This window comes from Marmota monax, unplaced genomic scaffold, assembly GCF_021218885.2.
Source record: "Marmota monax isolate L192 unplaced genomic scaffold, Marmota_monax_Labrador192_F-V1.1 WCK01_AAM20220418_F8-fsc00067, whole genome shotgun sequence".
NCBI classification, from domain to species: Eukaryota; Metazoa; Chordata; class Mammalia; order Rodentia; family Sciuridae; genus Marmota; species Marmota monax.
This window is the reverse complement of record NW_026695065.1, coordinates 9,098,659-9,119,725: the sequence shown is the minus strand read 5'-3', so window position 1 is coordinate 9,119,725 and position 21,067 is coordinate 9,098,659. Positions and strand designations below refer to the sequence as shown.

The 21,067-nt window shown below is 33.6% G+C and overlaps 1 pseudogene; it reads left to right on the top strand.

Moving 5' to 3' along the window:
* LOC124081608 (importin subunit beta-1-like) overlaps nt 1-21,067 on the top strand; it is a 103,187-nt pseudogene that overhangs the window by 26,570 nt on the left and 55,550 nt on the right.

The window sequence follows — 21,067 nt, the reverse complement described above, 5'->3', positions numbered from 1 at the left end:
TACAAGCATGTTAATATTTTCTCTGCTTGCTATAGAGTGTTGTTTTTAACAAAATAAAGGAAAAATATAGAATACCTTGTATTCTATTATTTAATGTCAGTTAAATGCCAGGCTGTGTTGTATAATTTACATATTAACTCATTTACTTCTCACAATAACCTAATGAAGAATATGTCATTATTATCACCATTTTATAGGAATTAAACTGTCATTAATTGAATTTAAATAGCTAGCTCATGATCTTACACAATGAGAGAATGGTAGAGCCACAAAAATATATAACTCAAATGAAAATATTTGAGAACCTTTCAAGTTCTAGGTTTAAGAACATGTTGATTTTTTAAAGGATCAGTCCAATGTAGAAAGAAATTAACATAGCTACTGGCACCTTCTGACTCTTAAAGTCATTTAACTCTATCTAGCTTGTAGACTCTTATGGTACATTTATACAATATTCTAGAACCAGATAGGACTTTTTATCCAGTCATGTGTCTATCTTCATATTCATTCACACTGGCCTTATTTCTAAGGGTAGATAGACAAAAGAGGACAATGTCTTTTTTATCCCTGAATATAACTTCTTAAAGATCCAATGGATGAATTATCAACTGACAGCAGTGCTCTTGTAATTTAACCACAGAGGTATAAACTTCAATTCCTACTTGTTTTACTTTCAGGAAATGCTACGAATTACAGCTGATAAGAAAATTGCAGTTATGTGACAATTTTGAATCACCTTAATTATGAACATTAACCAGAACAGGAAACTTACCAATTACGCTGCTATGCTCAAACGAAGCTGCAGTAACTAAAAAAAGTCAACCTTGTTTTGCTATTTTTAATTTTTAATATATCTACACTATTGTAGAAAGAAGCACAAAAGACTTCTAGCTGAAAACGAAATATATCATCAAAATGTGTAAGTCCTTTAGGTATTATCACTGACTAAACAATAGTTTTGGCAAGTCAAGTCTAAAGAATAAGCAAAGTAGTTTGATATCAAGAATTCTGGAAAGGCTGTTTGTGCATGCACACCTTAATTCCAGTGGCTTGGGAGGCTGAAGCAAGAGGATTGCAAGTTCAAAGCCAGCCTCAGCAACCGTGAGGCAATAAGCAACTCAGTGAGACCCTGTCTCTAAATAAAATACAAAATAGGGCTGGGGATGTGACTCAGTGGCTGAGTGCCCCTGAGTTCAAACCCCACTACCTTCCCCCCAAAAAATAAAAGAATTCTGAGAAGATCTTCTGTCCCTCTCCATATCTACTTTCATATTGTAGCCTATTTCTGAAATTCCTATAAACTAGGATCTAAATTTTCATTCTTCAGCACCCTGGCTGAAGTTGTAAAATCTCCCAAGGCAGGCATCACACTAACTTACCTTATTCAAACTGAAATAGAAATGACTGATACAAGCTCTTTCTCTGAAAGGAGATATTTTTTTTAAAAATTATGGAAAGTTTCATGGACTGCCTTTATCTCAGGCTTTTTATTTTCCAGTCTTGCAAAAATAATTTCTTAATTAAAAAAATAGATATCTTCACTTGTATCCCCTGATTAGCCAAACTACTTAATGGTTGCCTACCCTAACAGAAAGCTTCTAAAAACTAAAAAAAAAAAAAAAAAAAAAAAAAGTTTGGTTCCATATCAAGATCCTTCTTGCTATTTTTACCTCATAGATATTGCTCATATTGTTAGCCTTAATCCTGATCTTTTATGGTGCAGAGTGTTTATTCAGTTTTCTGACTATTATTAATGCCCCCGAGTTTTTCCCGAGGTGCAAAACTTCTTGTTCACTATGCTCTTTAACATCTATATGAATATTATAATTAAAGCTAATCACCTGCATGCCTACCTTTCTGTTCAGGAATTAATGCCTTCATTGGACTTCTTCCAAATGACCATGAGCCTGATTAGGAACTTCCCAACATTATGCCTGGCCCCTCATCTATTTCTCCACTTTGCCTCAGGATACCAACAAAAGTTTGATTCTTTCACTCTGTATGAAATACTAATAGGTCCATCATAGTACAGAGAGTTGATACAAATCTGAATATTTCTTGCCATATTTAAAACAGAGTATAATGCTGATGGCAGGAATGAGCAAGAAAGCCATTAAGGTGGCAATTAAACATGTGAGCCCTGGAGTGAATCCTGCTTTCAAATTCTAACTTCTCCCTTCACTAGTTTTATGACACTAGGCAAGTTCTTTTGCTACTTGGTCTTAGCTTTTTCTTGTATAAAATGGTGATAACAATACAGTTTATCTCAAAAAAGCTGTTTTGAAAATTAAATATTAATTTTAAATTATAATTTTAATTATATAAGCATAATTTTTATTATAATTGTAGGTGAAACATGGAAGAAGCACAGGAAAATGTTCAATAAATGAAAGCTGTTAATATGAAAGAGCTAGGCTGTGCCATGGTTAAACTTATTGATTTTTGCTAGAAGAAAAATAAATCACAATGGCAAGTGATTATCAAAAAGATCTGAGGTTGCATCCAGCTTTTTAAGCACATCAATATGTTTAATGGCAACTGAGAGTACCAAATATTGAGGGTACTAACTATTGAGGCCTATGCCTCAATGGTTGGATTTAAGCACAGCCATTTGCATCTGTTTGTGTTTTACAGTTTGTTGAGCTGTGTTTACCTAGTTGTTATATGTTGTTTTATTTGCTTTTCATTCCTACTTTCTTTCACTTTAATGGCATTTTGCCAAGCTATGGCACTGTAATGTGTATCTGTTATTGTGCTACTTTCCCAGAGTAAAGGATATTCATTGTTTTTAAAAGAATGCTTGAAGGTAAGGTCATATAGCTTTAATAATATTTGGTATGCAAGGGAATTCAATAAGATGTATATTTTGCTTTCAGGGAATAGAAAAGTCAGGTTTCAAAGGCCTCCATGAACTCACATATTTTGACTATTGAATTAAGCTCTAAATAGAGATGCTACCAGGGGGTCATTGGAGAAGAACATTCATCTCATGCTATCTGTAAAAAAACAAACACAAATCAGCAGGCTTTCTGGGCCAATGACATTTCCTTTCATCCAGGCAACCCGACACACATGTATCTCCACAAACAGATTGTCCTTCTGGGGAATATGAATGCAGAGTCAGCTAATGAATAATATGAAGGCATTCTGACCAAAATGTAACATGTGGGAAAGAATGGTCTTGTGACCTTGATACCGTATGGACTAAGGAAAAATAATTAAAGAAACAAAGCAAACAATAACAATGAAATCTTTGAAGACGGCAAACTTGGTCTGGTGAAAGGCAAGCCAATCACTGATTCAAAGTATTTCATCTTTCCTTATGCCCAAATGTATCTTCTAAGAAGCAAGAAAGCACATTTTGAATGAATACTATATGAAGAATTATCAACTTCTAACAAAGCAGAAAATATAGAAAACACAGGTATACGAAATTAGAGCTGGGGTGTCTCAAATTGAACTAGAAGGTCAGACGCCTATAAAGTATAAGTCTAGTGATTACTAGTGACAAGTTTTTAAAGGCACTACAGGCATCAAGCAAAGGACACATGGAGAGATTAGTAAGGGAGGAAACATGGACTTTGTAATGTTCTTACCAGTAATATGCATTGCAGGAAGAAACCATGTCAGCAGTATTATCTTTTATCATGAAGGACAATGAGATACCTAACAGCTGTTTCACATTTTTAAAGCCATTCCAATCTCAATGAAACATACTTGGGAAGAATTTGGAAAATAAGCCCTCCCCAAATTCTACTATAATGAGGCAAATACCATTAGAAACAAATTGGTTGCTTGGGGCTGGCTTCCACCTCATGGAGATAGTAGAAGGCCCTGGAATCACAAACACTGATATCAATGAACTTTTGATCCCAAAACATTATGTAGAAGCTCAGCAATTACTTTCAAATTTTATTTCTCTTGCTATAATTAAACAGAAGAAATATAATTTTTAGGACATCAAAATGCCTTAGCCCATAATGTAAAGTTAGTAGGTGCCAAATCTCAGTTATAAAAATGTGGGTGTTTTTATATCAGAGGCCATGAAAGATAAAATGGCTGAAATGAATATGGATTTTTAAAAAATTCTAGCAAAAATATCTCATAAGATCTATCCTCTTAAATTTTTAAGTGTCCAGTAGAATGTTGTTAACTATAGGCACAATGTTATTCAGCAAATTTCTAGATTTTTTCATCTTGCCAGACTGAAAATCTATACACAACCATATAGTAACTCTGTCCTTTCCTCTTCCTCCAGGCCCTGGCAACCACCATTCTACTTTCTGTTTCTGTTTGACTACTTTAGATTTTTCAGAAGTGGACTCACACAGTATTTGTTCTTTTGTGACCAGCTAATTATTTTTTAGCGTAATATCCTCAAGTTTCATCCATATGACAGGATATTCTTCTTTTAATATGGATTTTAAAAAACTTCCCTGAAACATGATACATCTGAAATATTTAGGTTCCACATATATATTTATTTCTTAACTGAGAATTTACTATTTAATATACTAAAAACTAAACATATTTTTCTTTGGCTATTAAATTTTATAATTTCCTATTCAAAGTTTAAATAGCAGTCACCCCTAACAAAAGGGGTTAAGGTAAATTGACATTTTTTTTTTAACTCTTCAGTAATAGAGAGCCCAATAGAATAGAATAAATATATACTTTCCTTATAGGAATTTAGTGAATGCAATAATCTGTCAATTCAGAGAACAGGCAGTTTTCATAAAATTAGTTTATTTTTCATTTGGTAATAAAAATGCACGTGACTATTCGTATTTTCAGAAAAAGATTGTAAATATTCCAGGAAAATATATGGGGTAAAGGACACATTGAAGAAGAAAGATATAGGAAAGTAGAAAATTAGGTAAGAATGATGAGAAATATATTGCGTTTCCAGATTTCACCAATTTTCTGTTCATACATTTTCCTTACCTCCAATGACAAAATCTTAATCAGTCCAAGGATTATGAAAGAAGGGAGAAACTTTGTGACCATTGTACTAAAGTATTATGATTCACTTTATAATATGTTTTGCATTTGTAATATAACTGCTATTTGGATAATGATTATAATTTGAACTCAACATAATCTGTTAAATTAAGCATTTGTTGAAAATCTTAAATATGCAAAACACAATACTAGGCACCATAGAGAGGAAAAGATGATTGAAGAGACAGTTTCAACTGTTAATGTCTATGGTCTAGATATAAAACATATTTTCTCTCTGTGGCTTGAGAATAATTAGTAAATGCATTAACAGGGGCAAAATTAAAATAAAATGTCTGACTTTCAGCAGATGATTGATGTGTTCCTAAAAGTGTATATATAAATTTAATTTTATCAAGTTAAATTACTTCTAGAGAATAAACAGTAGCTTAATTAGAGCAATACTGTTTAAGAAATTTTATAAAGCAAAGAGTTACTATCTAATTTATCTTTTACATTAATCTGTATTTTCACAAATTTTTCTAGCTTCAGGTGAGGTAGAAGTATATGTTAAAAATGGAAAACATAAATGTTCAATAGACATAAAGACATAAACTTTTAATACTCTGCTAGGGAGTAGCATTAGAAATCAGAGGATCAGACAGTGGACCTTAGACAGAGTTTGGCCTACAGGGAAAACTCTGGGCCTTCTGGTTGGGCCAGAAGGAGAAAGGGAAGAGTTCACCCCTAATGTGAGTGTGGCTGGTTTTCCTGGTTTGCAAGAGGCCAGAAAGAAGCTAAAATGGTAGTTAAGTCTTCCCTGATTCTGAGACCAAGAACATATCAGCCAGACAGCCTATCTGTGTTATAATCATTAACCTAAGGGATAGACACCATTGACAACATTGTGGGACTTCCATCATATAGAGAACTCCAACAAATGTGTGTCATCCCTAATGAGCTGGCAGTACATGGCAATGAAAAATGACAAATCAAAATTACCCAGAAATCAGGAGAAGAATATTACTCAGAACAAGTAGAGCATTTGCCCATCAAAAGAAAGCCACTGAGTAATTTGCTAACTAAACAATTGAGTAAATACATTTGGGTAGATGATAGTATATACTGAGCTACAAATTAGAAAACTAGAAAATCAAAAGAACAAATATCTGAAACTTAAAGCACAATTGTGCAGAGTGAAAGAAATCATGGGGGAAAGATAAAAGCCTTAGAAGGTAGATCTAGGAGATTTAATATGCAAATGATAAGAGGTCCAGAAGGATATTGGGAACAGATGTAAAAGAGGCAACAATCATGCAAATAGCAGAGTAAATTTTCTCTGAACTAAAGAAATAGCTAATCTCAGAGACTGAAATGGATCACCAAATTCTAGTCAGAATTGACATGAAAATATACACTTGTAAATTTACTGAACTTTGAGAACAAAGAGAAAAGTCTACAAAGTTTTTATTCATTCAGGAAACATTTATTAAACACTAACTGTGTCAGTCACTATTCTAAGTAACCATTGGGGAACAATTCTTCTTTTAGGGAGTGCATATATTCACATCCATTGCTGCTCTCTTCCTTTGTCAGGCCCTCTGGGAAAAAAACCCAGTCCTGAATAAATGTAACTCCATAAACTTCCTGTTTATATTCATAAAGTTGAATGTGGCTAGAGAAAAACACAAGACCTTGATGACAGGTTTCATTAAATTAATAACCAGCAACCTCATGTAGGTCCCAACTATTTCCAAATAATTTTATTACATTGTCTTATCAACTTAACTCACATCTCTCCCAGATGAGCATTTTACATTTCTAATGTTCTCAAACCTCCCCCCATTCTCTGCCTTCATGCTCAGCGGATCATATACTTCCTAATAAATTAGGAAAACTGAAGTAATCAGATGATGATATTCGTAGACTCCCACTACTGTTATGTTGGTCACTACATTGACATTATGGTATCCACCACCAAGCACACTCTCAGATAAGTTTGCCAAACAATAACAAAACAAAATCTCAAAAAACAAATAAAGATTTTTAAGTCACATGATATATTAAATAATTTAAAAGATACAACAGAAAGAAATCTAGCATGTCAACACACTTAGGATAAAGAGGTTGCACAGACCACTCTAGCTGAATCCTAGGTTCCTATGTCGTCCTTCTGTTGCATCAACTTTCCCCATCTGTCATGTGGCTATGAGGACAGAGATGAGGTTTGAAAAAATGGAGGAGTGAGCTCAAGCAAAAGGCTTCTGTGTTTCTAGCTTTATAGGTAAGTTGCAGAGTGTGCTTGACCAATAGCTGTAGCTCACTGATTAGCTTGCTAAAGCAATTTAATCATGGCTTTATCCTTGCTTCTTGGGCAGAGTACTTTGGGTGCCAGAAAGGAATTACATTGGCTGTTGCCAATGAATAGCCAATTTAGAGATGACATAATTGTTAATCTAAATGAGACACCATGGCATCCTATGATATGATGCTTCCGTTCCTTTCTACCTTAAAGTAACACTCTTGCTTGATCCATTAAATATTCCATATATTCCATCTTTAATAGGTCATTTATCTCTCACATATTACTAATTTATTACCTATATTCAATATGTCTTTTGAATTCTGCCTATGATTCACAAGCTACATGTTTACTTATTCTCATCATACCTTATGGACTTTGTTGACACCCTGTACATTAATAGCTTCCTTATCTGATTAACACTGTCAAAAACAATGAAGAGTATGAGAGTCCATGTTACTTGCAAGCTAAGTTAGTTTGCAGTTTCTTGTAGCAAAATAAAGAGAGAAAGAGATTGAGAGAAAGAGAGAGAGAGAGAGAGAGAGAGAGAGAGAGAGAGAGAGATTGACTGAATGACTGACTTTTGGTGAAACATAAAGGAGAGTTTATTTCCAAAGCAATAGCAATAGCCAGAGTATGTATCATAATTTTGCACCAGTTGTCTGAACCCTGATTCCCACAGGGTAATGTAACAAGAGTTGAGTGAAGCCTGCACACTTAGTGGTTTATAGTAAAAAAGAGGAACCTTTTATAGTGAGTTGCAAGCAGACCTAGCCTTTGCCCTGGAGGAAGACATTATCTTTATTATACCAGAAAGTAAACAAATCTGCCCTTTGTTCTGGAAAGAGAGAACTCTCTCTCTCTTTCAAGACTGTTCAGAATATAACCATCCTAGGAAAAAAATGCCTCTATTCTCAAGATATGCAAAAACAAGAGACCCATGGAGAATTATCTCCCCAAAAGCGATTTTTGTGAGTTTTATTGATTCTGTTTTTTCTTCACAACCTCCTTAGTGGAACTAAGCATTCCCAACTAACACATCAATACACGTTAGACCACCTACATCTGTATTCTGTATCTGTACCCATATACTCTGGGGGCTCTACTCTTGATTTCATAAGTAGAAATGAACTGTCCTTGCTCCTATATAAGGCCAGTGACCAATCAGTTCAATTTTCTTCTATCTGCTTAAGGCCTTGCTCTAAAAATTCCACCTCTGTGGTGCAACATAAATTATTTCTTGCTCCTCTGGATCACTTCTATCAGTATAAAAAACTACTGTACTACTTATGTTAAAAAATAACTTTACATGCCACTATATGTAATCATTACATCAAAATTCCTCAAAAGAGTTATTTGTACTTGTTTCCAACTTGTCTACTCCCATTCTTTCTTTTTGTGTTACATCTTCCTAATTTGGTAAATTCTTTATCATTATGAAATATCTTTTTTCTCTGGTAATATTATGTGTCTTAAAATATGATAATCTCAGATACTCTGAAGGCTGAGGCATGTTGGCAAGTGTAGCTCACTATGGTTATTGTTTTCATGGTATTTATTTTTTAACTATATGTCTTTGAACCTAAAGTATGGCTCTTGAAAACAAAATATAATTGAATAATACTTTTTAAAAATATATAGCAAGAGCTGGGGTTGTAGCTCAGTGGTGGAGTGCTAGCCTCACATGTGGAAGGCACTAGGTTTGATCCTCAGCATCACATAAAAATAAAATAAAGGTATTGTTTCCATCTAAACTAAAAAAAAATTAAATCTAGCAAGATAATCTTTATCTTTTAATAGGTATGTTTATTCCATTTTCATTTAGTGAATTATTGATATGGTAGGGTTTACATCTGCCACTTTAACATTGTTTTCTACATAGCTCATATCTTTTTGTTCTTCTGTTCCTTCTTGACTGCGTTTTCAGGCATACTTCTGTGAAAAGGCAAATAGTGAAAGTTTTAGGTTTTGAATTCCAGGTGAGCTGTGTAAAAGGAATTCAGTACTTTCACAATAATATGAAAGCATCCATAGACCACACAAAAATAAATGTATGATCATGCTGTATTCCAATAAAATTGTATAAAAATAAGTATTGGGGCCAGACACAATGACAGATACCTGTAATCCCAGATACTCAGAAGGCTGACGCAGGATGGCAAGTTTGAGGCCAGCCTGGGCAATTGAATTAGAAGCTATCTCAAAAGAAAAGTAAAATCATCTAGGGATGAAGATCAGAGGTAAAGAACTTGCCCAGCACATGTGAGGCCCTGGGGTCAATAGCCAGTACAACAACAATTAAAAAAAGAATAATGAGTCAGTTGTGGTTATCAGCCTATAGTTTGCCAACCATAATGTTAAATATTTTTCAATGTATCATTTAATAAAAAGTGAGTATGTGTTATATGCAAATATTAACATTGTTCTGTTTCTTTGTACTAATATTTTGCCAAAAAAATTTTTGGACTGTTTTGTATTAGTAACTTGCCCATACTTAAAACCAACCCCCTACTGTAGCCACTGATGTCTCTGTAATTTTTTTATTCTTATTTTCTATATTTAGACTAGTTATATATTATATGATATATAATAATATATTATATAGCATAATATAATATAGATAAATGTATATTATATTAATATATAAACCAGCTTCCAAGGGTCATCTCTTTACCTCCATAGCTTAGAGGTCAGCCAGTGGTTTGGATACAAGTTTTATTCAACATCTTAAGCCTGAAAAGCATCTACCCAAAGCCCATCTGTGTATGGGTTCAGTATTCAAACTTGAAGGATTACCAAGTATCTTTTGGCTTTCATTTCTGCTGGACTTTCTTGAGAGATTCCTACATTTATAATTTTCCTTTTAACCTAAGAAGTATGGAAGACTTATATCCTCTCTTTTGGCATTATTTCTGTACCAGGGATTGAACCCAGGGGCACCTAACCACTGAACCACATCCCTAGCACTTTTCATATTTTATTTAGAGACAGGGTCTTGCTAATTTGCTTAGGGCCTCGATAAGTTGATGGGGCTGGATTTGAACTTGAAATCCTCCTGCCTCAGCCTCCTGAGCTTCTGAGATTACAGGCATGTGTCACTGAAACTGGAGGCACTCTCTCATTTCTAGTATCTTCCCATTAAATTTCTGGCTTTCCTCTTGCACACCTCAACTGGAATAGAAATCTCTGCTGGCAAAACTGTGGATTCCTTTCATTGTTTCCTAACCTCATATATCATTTTCAGCCAGGAAAGCCATAAGTCTCCCCAATTAGGCAGCATTTTGTTGTTGTTGTTGTTTTAAGAAGGAGCAAATACTATCATTTTTGCTGACCAAGCAACTTAGCAAAGAGGTAAGGAAATGAGAGCTCACTGGGAAAATAGATTCTGATACTTATATTCTCATTATCATAAACTTCTGCAGTTTTTCAAGAATAAGCATTTCTCAGTTTGTTGTTAGCCTTTGCTCAATTTCCACTGCCATGAAATATTTGTTTTTGACGAAGTTGTCCAGTTTTATAATTGTACTTTGCCACCAACCAGTTCACATTGCCTTAACCAGAAGCCTCATCAACATTCTCTTAAACAATTTTAATTGGGATTTTGACCTGACTACTCCACCAAAAAGTCACCAATGGTCACCACATTGTTAAATTCAAGTTTTACTCCTAGCTTTCTTGGCCCATAAGAAGCATTTGACATAATTAATAACTCTCTCCTTCTTGAAAAACTTTACCTGGTCTCCTGGGCAACCATTTCTCTTTTAAAAATCTTCTTACATCACTGGCTATTCCTTATGGGTCTTCTTGGCTGGTTCCTTCTAATCTTTATGACCTTTAAATATTGAAGAACCTGAAGGCTTAATCCTCAAATCTTTTATCTCATCGATCTATCCTTACTGCCTGGGTGGTCTCATCTGTCTTAGGGCTTTAAATAGAGCCTAGAGATTGAAGACCCTCAAATTCATATACACTTTCTCAAACCAGGAAACATGAGAAAAATTGTTAGGAAACAGAATAATTTAAAAAATAAAAATGATTGCAATGAAATCTAGCATATACATTATTATCTTGGGAATGGATTGACTTAATTGAATTAAAAAAAATGAGCCTGGTAGATGAAAAAAACTTTTTAGAAAGAAGTCTAGCTAACACACCTTCTATAGGAAATATTTTTAAATCAAAATAATAATGAAAAGATTAGAAAATGAAGAAAGGGCAAGAGGATATCAGAAAAATGCCCAAATACACTAAAATAACATTATTAAAGCAACAGAAAGCAGAATTTAAATTTCAAAGCATCTTGCAGAGTAAAGACAATGACTATGTAGTACAAAATGTGGAATTTACAAAAAAAAGTATTTCATATAGTTTTTACACTAGAAAATAGGAACTAACTAAGCAAAAATTTAATATAGATTCAAGAAGAAATTAATGAAAATATAATTATTATGTAACTCAGAGATGGAAATACTGAATATGTTAAATATACATTAAATAATATATTTTAATATAGTAATGCACTGTAGAATAAACACATGACAAAGGTAAGGTGACACTCTTTCAGGGAAGTATGTTCATATGCAATGTTAAGTGGGCAGACCCATTCAGATTCTTTATAAATGTATAGGTTTTATTTTATTCTTTTTAAAATATTTTATTCTAACTTGTTATCTAAGACAGCAGAATACATTATATTTCATATTACACATAGCACAATTTTTCTTATCACTGGTGTATACAAAGTATATTTACACCATTTGTGTCATCATACATGTACTTAGGGTAATTATGCTCATCTCATTCCACCATCTTTCCTACCCCCATGCCCCTTCCCTTCCCCTCCCACCTCTTTGCCCTATCTAGAGTTCATCTAATCTTCCCATACTCCCCCTCTCAACCCGACTATGAATCAGCCTCCTTATATCAGAGAAAACATTCAGCATTCAGCTTCCTGGGATTGGCTAACTTCACTTAGCATTATATTCTCCATCTACCTCCATTTACCTGCAAATGCCATGATTTTATTCTCTTTTATCGCTGAGTAATATTCCACTGTGTACATATGCCATAGTGTCTTTATCCATTCATCTACTGAAGGGCATCTAGGTTGATTCCACAGTTTAGCTATTCTGAATTGTGTTGAAATAAACATTGATGTGGCTGTGTCCCTGTAGTATGATGTTTTTAAGTCCTTTGGGTATATACCAAAGAGTGGGACAGTTTTCCAAGGAATCTCCATACTGCTTTCCATATTGGCTGCACCAATTTGCAGTCCCACCAGCAATGTGTGAGTGTACATTTTCCCCCACATCCTTGCCAACATTTACTGTTATTTGCATTCTTAATAGTTGTCATTCTGACTGGAGTGAGATGAAATCTTAGTTTTGATTTGCATTTCTCTAATTGTTAGAGATGTTGAACTATTTTTCAGATATTTGTTGATTGATTGTATATCCGCTTCTGAGAATTGTCTGTTCAGTTCCTTGGCCCATTTATTGATTGGGTTATTTGTTTTTTGTTTTTTGGTGTCTAGCTTTTTTTTTAAAGAGACAGGGGGGGGAATTTTTTAATATTTATTTTTCAGTTTTCGGCAGACACAATATCTTTGTTTGTATGTGGTGCTGAGGATCGAACCCGGGCCGCACGCATGCCAGGTGAGTGCGCTACCGCTTGAGCCACATCCCCAGCCCGGTGTCTAGCTTTTTGAGTTCTTTATATACCAATTAGTGCTTACCGTAGAGATTAGTGCTCTATCTGATGTGCAAGTGGTAAAAATTTGCTTCCAAGATGTAGGATTTCTATTCACCTCATTGATTGTTTCTTTTGCTGAGAAGAAGTTTTTTAGTTTTAATCCATCCCACTTATTAGTTCTTGATTTTAATTCTTGCACTATAGGAGTCTTATTAAGGAAGTAGGGGCCTAATCCAATATGATAGCAAATTGGGCCTACTTTTTCTTCTGTTAGACACAGGGTCTCTGGTTTAATTCCTAGGTCCTTGATCCACTTTGTGTTGAGTTTTGTTCATGGTGAGAGGGGTTTAATTTCATTTTATTGCATATGGATTTCCAGTTTTCCCAGCACCATTTGTTGAAGAGGCTATCTTTTCTCCAATAAGTGTTTTTGGCAACTTTGTCAAATATAAGATAACTGTAATTATATGGGTTAGTCTCTGTGTTCTCTATTCTGTACCATTGGTCTAGCAGTCTATTTTGGTGCCAATAACATGCTGTTTTTGTTACTATTTCTCTGTAGTATAGTTTAAGTTCTGGTATAGTGATGCCCCCTGCTTCACTCTTCTTGCTAAGAATTACTTTAACTACTCTGGGTCTCTTATTTTTCCAGATGAATTTCATGACTACTTTTTCTGTTTCTATGAGGAATGTCATTGGAATTTTGATTGCAACTGCATTAATCTGTATAATGCTTTTTGTGGTATGGTCATTTTGACAATATTAATTCTGCCTATAAAAGCAAGGGAGATCTTTCCATCCTCTGAGGTCTTCTTTAACAGCTTTCTCTAGCATTCTGTAGTTTTGGTTGTAGAGGTCTTTCACCTTTTTCATTAGGTTGATTCCCAAGTATTTTATTGTTTTGAGGCCATTGTAAATGGGGTAGTTTGTTTCCCTTTCTGATGATTTGTCACTGATATACAGAAATGCCTTTGATTTATGAATGGTGATTTTGTATCCTGTTACTTTGCTGAATTCATTTACTAGTTCTAGAAGTTTTCTGATAGAATTTTTTGGGTATTCTAGGTTTGAATCATATCATCAGCAAATAGTGCTAATTTGAGTTCTTCTTTTCCTATCTGTATCCCTTTAGTTTCTTTCATCTGTCTAATTGCTCTGGCCAGTGTTTCAAGAACTATGTTAAATAGAAGTGGTGAAAGAGGCCAACCCTGTTTTGTTCCAATTTTTAGAAGGAATGCTTTCAATTTTTCTCCATCTAGAATGATGTTGGCCTTGGGCTTAGCATAGACAGTTTTACAATGTTGAGATATGTTCATGTTATCCCTAGTTTTTCTAGTGTTTTGAACATGAAGGAGTGCTGTATTTTGTCAAGTGCTTTCTCTGCATCTATTGAGATGATCATATGATTCATATCTTAAGTCTATTGATGTGATGAATTACATTTATTAATTTCTGTTTGTTAAACCATCCTTGCATCCCTGGGATGAACCCCATTTGATCATGGTGCAGTCACTATCTTTTTAATATCTTTTTATACTCAATTTGTCAAAATTTTATTGAGAATTTTTGCATCTATGTTCATTGAGATATTGGTCTGAAGTTTTCTTTTTTTGATGTATCTTTGCCTGGTTTTGGAATCAGGGTGACATTAGCCTGATAGAATAAGCTTGGAAGTGCTCTCTCTTTCTCTAATTCCTAAAATAATTTGAGAAGTATTGGTATTAGTTCTTCTTTAAAGCCCTTGTAGAACTCAAATGTGTATCCATCCAGTCCTGGGATTCTCTTGGTTGTTAGGCTTCTGATGGCATCTTCTATTTCATCACTTGAAATTGATCTGTTTAAATCGTGTATATCATCCTGATTCAATTTGGGAAAATCATATGACTCTAGAAACTAGATGTCTAGGTTTTTACTATAACAAAACTTGCCTTTCAGGTTTAGGGTTGTGGCTCAGCAGTAGAGCACTTGCCTAGCTCGTGCAAGGCCCTGGGTTTGATCCTCAGCACCACATAAATATAAATAAATAAAACAAAGGTATTGTGTCCAACTACAACTAAAAATAATATGAAAATAATTTTAAAAACCTAGCCTTTCAAGGCTAAGATTCTTGATGGTTCTTAGATCTCTTTCTGCAGGTCATCTGTACTTTAAATCAATATCAACTGTCCCCACCTTTCCATACACAGAATAAATCTACCCAACATTTAGTAGCATTGAAGCAGAAGAAATATTTTTAGTTCCTTCCTGCATCATTCATTGCTTTAAAAAATTCATACTTAGCCCTGATTCTATATCAAGTATTTTACTAGTTTCTCTTATTATAAAATAATGAAAACAACAGACATGTTTTCTGCCCTCCTGGATTTCAGGCTTTAGTGGAAAAGTTAGACAATAAGAATATATAATTATCATATGTAAGCAAATTGATTCATTATTTGTTTATTAGACGTACTTGTTTTATATTTAACCACCTCTGATAGCCGGATATATCTTATGGTACAACATAATTTAATTGGCATGATTTATAGTTTGATTTTTGTAACCTATGAAGTTATGGGGCATCTTACAGTAAGAGCATCTAAAATTCATTGAAACATGTATTCACAAGCTGGAATATATATTATGAAGAAAAAACTGAAAAGAGAAGATACTGGATGCTAATACTTCTTAGTAATATGAGGATCAGAGAATGTTTTTCTGCATATACTTCATATGCTATCATTAATCCTCACCAACTTCTGACACTCCTAAATATGATTCCTTACCCTCTGACCTTTTAATGCAATCCAAGAAAGAAATCACTAGGAGTATGTAACTGTAATATTTGTTTGCAAATATTATCCTAAAATAATGGTATCTGCTACATTATGTCCTGAATTGTGGTAGTAGAGATGAAAGTTAAAATAAATGAGATTTGTGAGATATTTAGGACATAGTGTCAACAGGATAGATTGGATGTAAGAAATAAGGGGTTTAAATCTAGGTTGACAGGTATAAAATCACAATGACATATGCAAAACAGTTATGTTGAAGATTCATTAGAATAAAAAAAAAGTAATTTTTCAAAGTAATTTCAAATAGCACACATTAAAACCTATGTATTCTCTAAGGACAGAAACTGAGACTTTAACTCAGTAAACTCATACATTACACAGAAAAATGTTATGTGCAAAATAGGTACACTTTAGAACCCATATCAATGAAGCAAAATTGTCTAATATATCTGAACAATCCATGATTTGGATCTGCTATTTAATCCACATGACTACTTAGTATTATTGATGATAACTAGAAAATAATAATTATGCAAGGTGATTTTAATTAGGAAATCTCAAATCCACTGAGAATAATTATGCTTCTTTAGCCTCAAACAACACCAGGATACTATTTTAAGTCTCTAAAGGCAACAATGATATAGGTTACAACTAAAAAATAGAAAAGTTAATATTTATTAGTAATAATGAGACCAGAGAAACATTTTTTGAAAGAACTATCAATGCCTGGGAATTGTATTATCACCATGATGATGTAACACATAGTTTTGGAACCTATAATAAACAATTCTTTCTAGTTACACATGGATGCTTTTCAAGATTTCCTATCTCATTTATTATTTCCATAATAATGTCAGATGGTATCCTAATCTTATAGATACCAAAGGAATCTGTGATACATAAAAAGAACTTGAGATAACATTGATACTGGTAACCAGAAATAAATGGGGCAGCATAGCACCATGTTCGTGTCAACTAGAAGACTTGAATCCCCTAGTTGAGCTTCAGCTTCCTCATATTTGAAATTGGAAAACAAAATTTTGTCCCGTGTAAAATTTACTTTAATATGATTGAAAGAAATAACATACAATGATACAGATGGGATTATTATTATGTTCTATTTTATGTAATGAGATCAAACAGTGTTCATTCATTAAGGTTTAACTTTTTATTTTATTAGAATGCTTGTTTCTAATTAGACATTGTCTTAGTTTTATGTCCTAGTGCAACTATCATCTTTGCATTGCTAGTCCTAAAAACAAAAGCTCTTGAAGATATGATGGTAAAGTTTACAATGGAGTAGCTCTGAGTGATATGCTTTTGACTGCAAGCAGACACAAAGGCAAAATCATAAATTGCATAGTAGGTTGCTACCCTGAGCTTTCTTCTCCCATTGGAGAATCTTCACTACAGAAATGATGCATTCTAAAATATGAGAACTTTTTCATATCCTTATCCATCTCTTCAGCAGACTGTTTCTTTAAATGCAAAAAAGGCAGGTTTTCTGTGCTGCAGTATTTATAACTTAAGAACTGATTCACTCTACCATAGTGCAACTTGGGCAGAATGATAAACAAGAACATTATCATTTTACAGGGCAAGACATGGCCCAATTTAAAAATAACTCTAAATTATTAAGAAGCACTTGAATATCATATGTCACTGTCCAAAACATGCACCAAATTACTATGAACAAATTTTAAATGCTCATATTTTAACTGATAATTCAGTGACTATAAAGTATAAATTCTTTAGTTTAAGTGCATATGTATTCTTTGTGATGTGTTGAATTTATTCCTATGTACTGTAATCACTGAATGCAGTGAGCATATCAATTTTGAGTTTTACTCAAGCTGCAGGTAACACTAATTACTGAGCAGACAGTTTGACATACGCATTGAATGTATTTCTGTGCATAAAACATAATTATCCTTCGAAGTTGAACAATATGTCCTTATTAATGAATGCCAATATAGATACTTGATATTATTTTAGATGGATTTAGATGTAGATATATTTTAGTCCATACCCAAGCAATTGTACTCACAGTTTCTTCTCTAACTTTCTAGCATAAACCCTGCCTATTTTATACAACAGGAAGTCAACATATTTCCTAGGGCAAATAATTAAAGAAACCTTGAAATATTTGGGCACTAAACCAAAAGACAAATATCACAGCAAACATGGAAAATATGCATAAGTCAAGTTTTAAACAAACAGATGTATGTGTTCTCCTTTTCGGGTAAGGATAAACATTTATAGTCTTTCTTTAAAATACATTTGAATTGCTGTTTTCCCTCCCTGCTGACAAAACAGATTAGTCTAGATGATTTCTGTCCATAAAAGGTTTTGCACTTGTGACTCAGCAATTTAACTGCTACAAAATTACCCTTTGGCCAGCATTCTCTTTGTCAGATTTAGAGAGAAATTTGCATTTGTCATTTTTGGTTATTTCTCAGTTTAAAGTTCTCCTATCATTTATACTCTTCCTAATTTTCTTCCATAAAAAATAGGATACCACTGTGAAGAGGTTGTCTCTTCCTCTGCCTAACCATCAAAAACTTCTACCTACAGATAATGCAAAATGTTTTAAAATAATATTGATAGCTTTAAATCAGACAAAGTATGCAGTTTAGATCCAATGTAACCCAGCATCATCTTTGTTGGTTACATTTTTAGAGCCAGCATCCCTAGCTCATATCTACTTTGTACAATAGGTATGAATAAGGTATGTCAGGATATGCAGTGAAATTTAAACAAAAGATATGGCATGTGTTATATTTAAATGACTCACTTGAAGAGTACTCTTTGGTTTGAAATCACAAATTTGTGCAAATCCGAAGCACAGTTATCTATCCTTCGAAGCTTGCCTCTTTCACTTCCACACTGTCTCCTTAAAGCCATAAAATACATTGAAGAGTTAGTAGAACTAAGATGAAGCATGAAAACAAAGTCTTAGAGGACCTTAGAGTACTGGAGGAAGACTCTTCTACCCCATATTCTGCATTTACCTTTTTGCATATTTATTAAAACTGTAACTTAGGTAAATCACCTCTGAGGAAGAGACATAAACATTAGTCATCTTGGTATCCCCCATGTGCATTGTAGTGTGTGCCACATGGGGCATACTGAATAAATAATTGATACATGAATAAATCATTGAATGAATGGCCTAACAAGTAAATAATTGGTAATCAGCCCGGAGGATTCTATATGTTCCAATGGAAATTGAATGGGGAGATATATATATATATATATATATATATTCATTCCCTCTGAAAACCCAGAAGAGGCAAAGAATTGATCCATCCACCTAGAGAATATGATCTGTTAACTCTCTCTCTCTCTCTCTCTCTCTATATATATATATATATATATATATATATATATATATATGTACACACACACACACACACACACAAAACATTTACTGAAAGAATAGCCAAAGGGATGGTTAGAGTGCCACCAGTTCGTATTCTCTAAGTAGATCAATCCTTTGCCTCTTCTGGGTTTCAGAGGGCAGGAGTACATCCTAATACAAATTGAATAAAAACTCACACTAATGCCCACCAAGCATAGTCTATGCAGGCACTGGGGCATTTAGATATGATATTATTCTACAGATTTACTCATCAGATACAATCAACCCATTAAAAGAAGCACAAATACAAAGAAACCCTGTTAAATCAATGCTTGCTTGCCTTAGTGAAACAGAATCAAATGAGATAAGGTAAGGTACTAGATTGAGTAATCTCAATACCATATTGTCCAAGGCCAAAATCAAACAACCTAACTAATTAAGATGTCTCTTCTCTCTGTTATGCCCACCCAATGGCTAATCAATTTGGCATGTATTTAGTGGCTCTAACTCATTAGCTAGCATTATATAAACATGCCATAGAGTAAACTAGCTCAGGCATAGTGCTGATTCATAGTGCTGATTCAGCATGTGTTTCTTTTAGGGCCACAGTTCTGCTTAGAACATTTTTTGTAAAGAGTATCTATCTGATAGCATTTGCATGTTAAAATCTAGTTTAAATCACACACATGGATAATATGTATCTAACTTTTCTCTATTAGACTTTGGAAAATGTCATTAATTTGTTTTATGACACATACTAAATGTTAATTCTTTTCTTTTTTTCAAATGACTAATGGTCCATAATAAATTTACAACATTTCTGTTTTGACAGATTAATTACATTTGCCATATTCTGGTAGCACAATGGCAGGGGTAAAAAGCTTCAAGCTAAGCAGTTCTAGAATAATTTTATTCTTTAAAATATGTGTTTTAACAAAACATAATGATGATTAAAAATGCTGATATGCTGAAAATATAGTGTGGTATACAAAAATATGAGATTCAGAATGAGAGATTATAGTAGATAACTTATTAGTAGAAAAGAAAAATACCAAATCCTGAGTGGAAATGTAGACACACCTATTATTTAGAATACTTTCTCAAATGGCTGGATATTATGTGCATTATTCTATGTGAAAAGAAAAAAATAAAGGAATCTTCAATTGTGAATAAGCATACAAAGTTTTCTTTGATAATTTTCAGGGGAAATTATTCTTATTCTGGCTGCTGTAGACATGATTTTCAGGGATCCAAGAATGTATCTTACCAAATTCATTACTTGTAGAGAATGAATGAATTCATGCTTCTTTTCAGTGCTCTTGTTACTGAATTCCTAATTGTCTGGATAATGGGACAGATGATCTTTAAGGTTCCTTCCATCCCCCAAATTAGACATATCCGTGATTCTAATAACACCTAGCTTTTATTTACTAAGACGGGAGAAATGTGAAGCACAGACATGAATCAATCTCACTTTTCTTCCTAGAACTCAAGTTTGTCCATAGAGGTTAAAAAGAAATTCTACCACATAGGACTAGCTTAAGGAGACTAAATAATATCCATCGTTAATTTTTTTTTTTTACTTTAATTTCAAGCAGCTTCTCCAGTGAGTAAGTGTTGCTTGGGATATTAAAAGTATGTGACTTCTAAGAAGAATCAAGTTCACTGCCATGAAGAGATCTTTGAAGGTAAAAATCAGAGTGCTGAATAAAAGATGTTGATTATGCAACCAAAGCAAAAAAGACAGGATCTTGGCAGATCTTAGTAAAAACTCCAAGTGCTTAAAAATATTTGGGGGAGCAATGAAACTTCATGCTTAATATGTAAGAAACTCTTTAGAAAGGAAAACAATGCATCTTAATAGAAAAGACTGAACCCACCCACACAACTTTCACCTTCCCAGAATTTGGCTACACGTAGTTCAAATGGCAGGAAATTGGCATTTTAATGTTCTGTTTGAGGAGGAGAAAAATAAATTATGAAAGTATAATTAATTTTTCT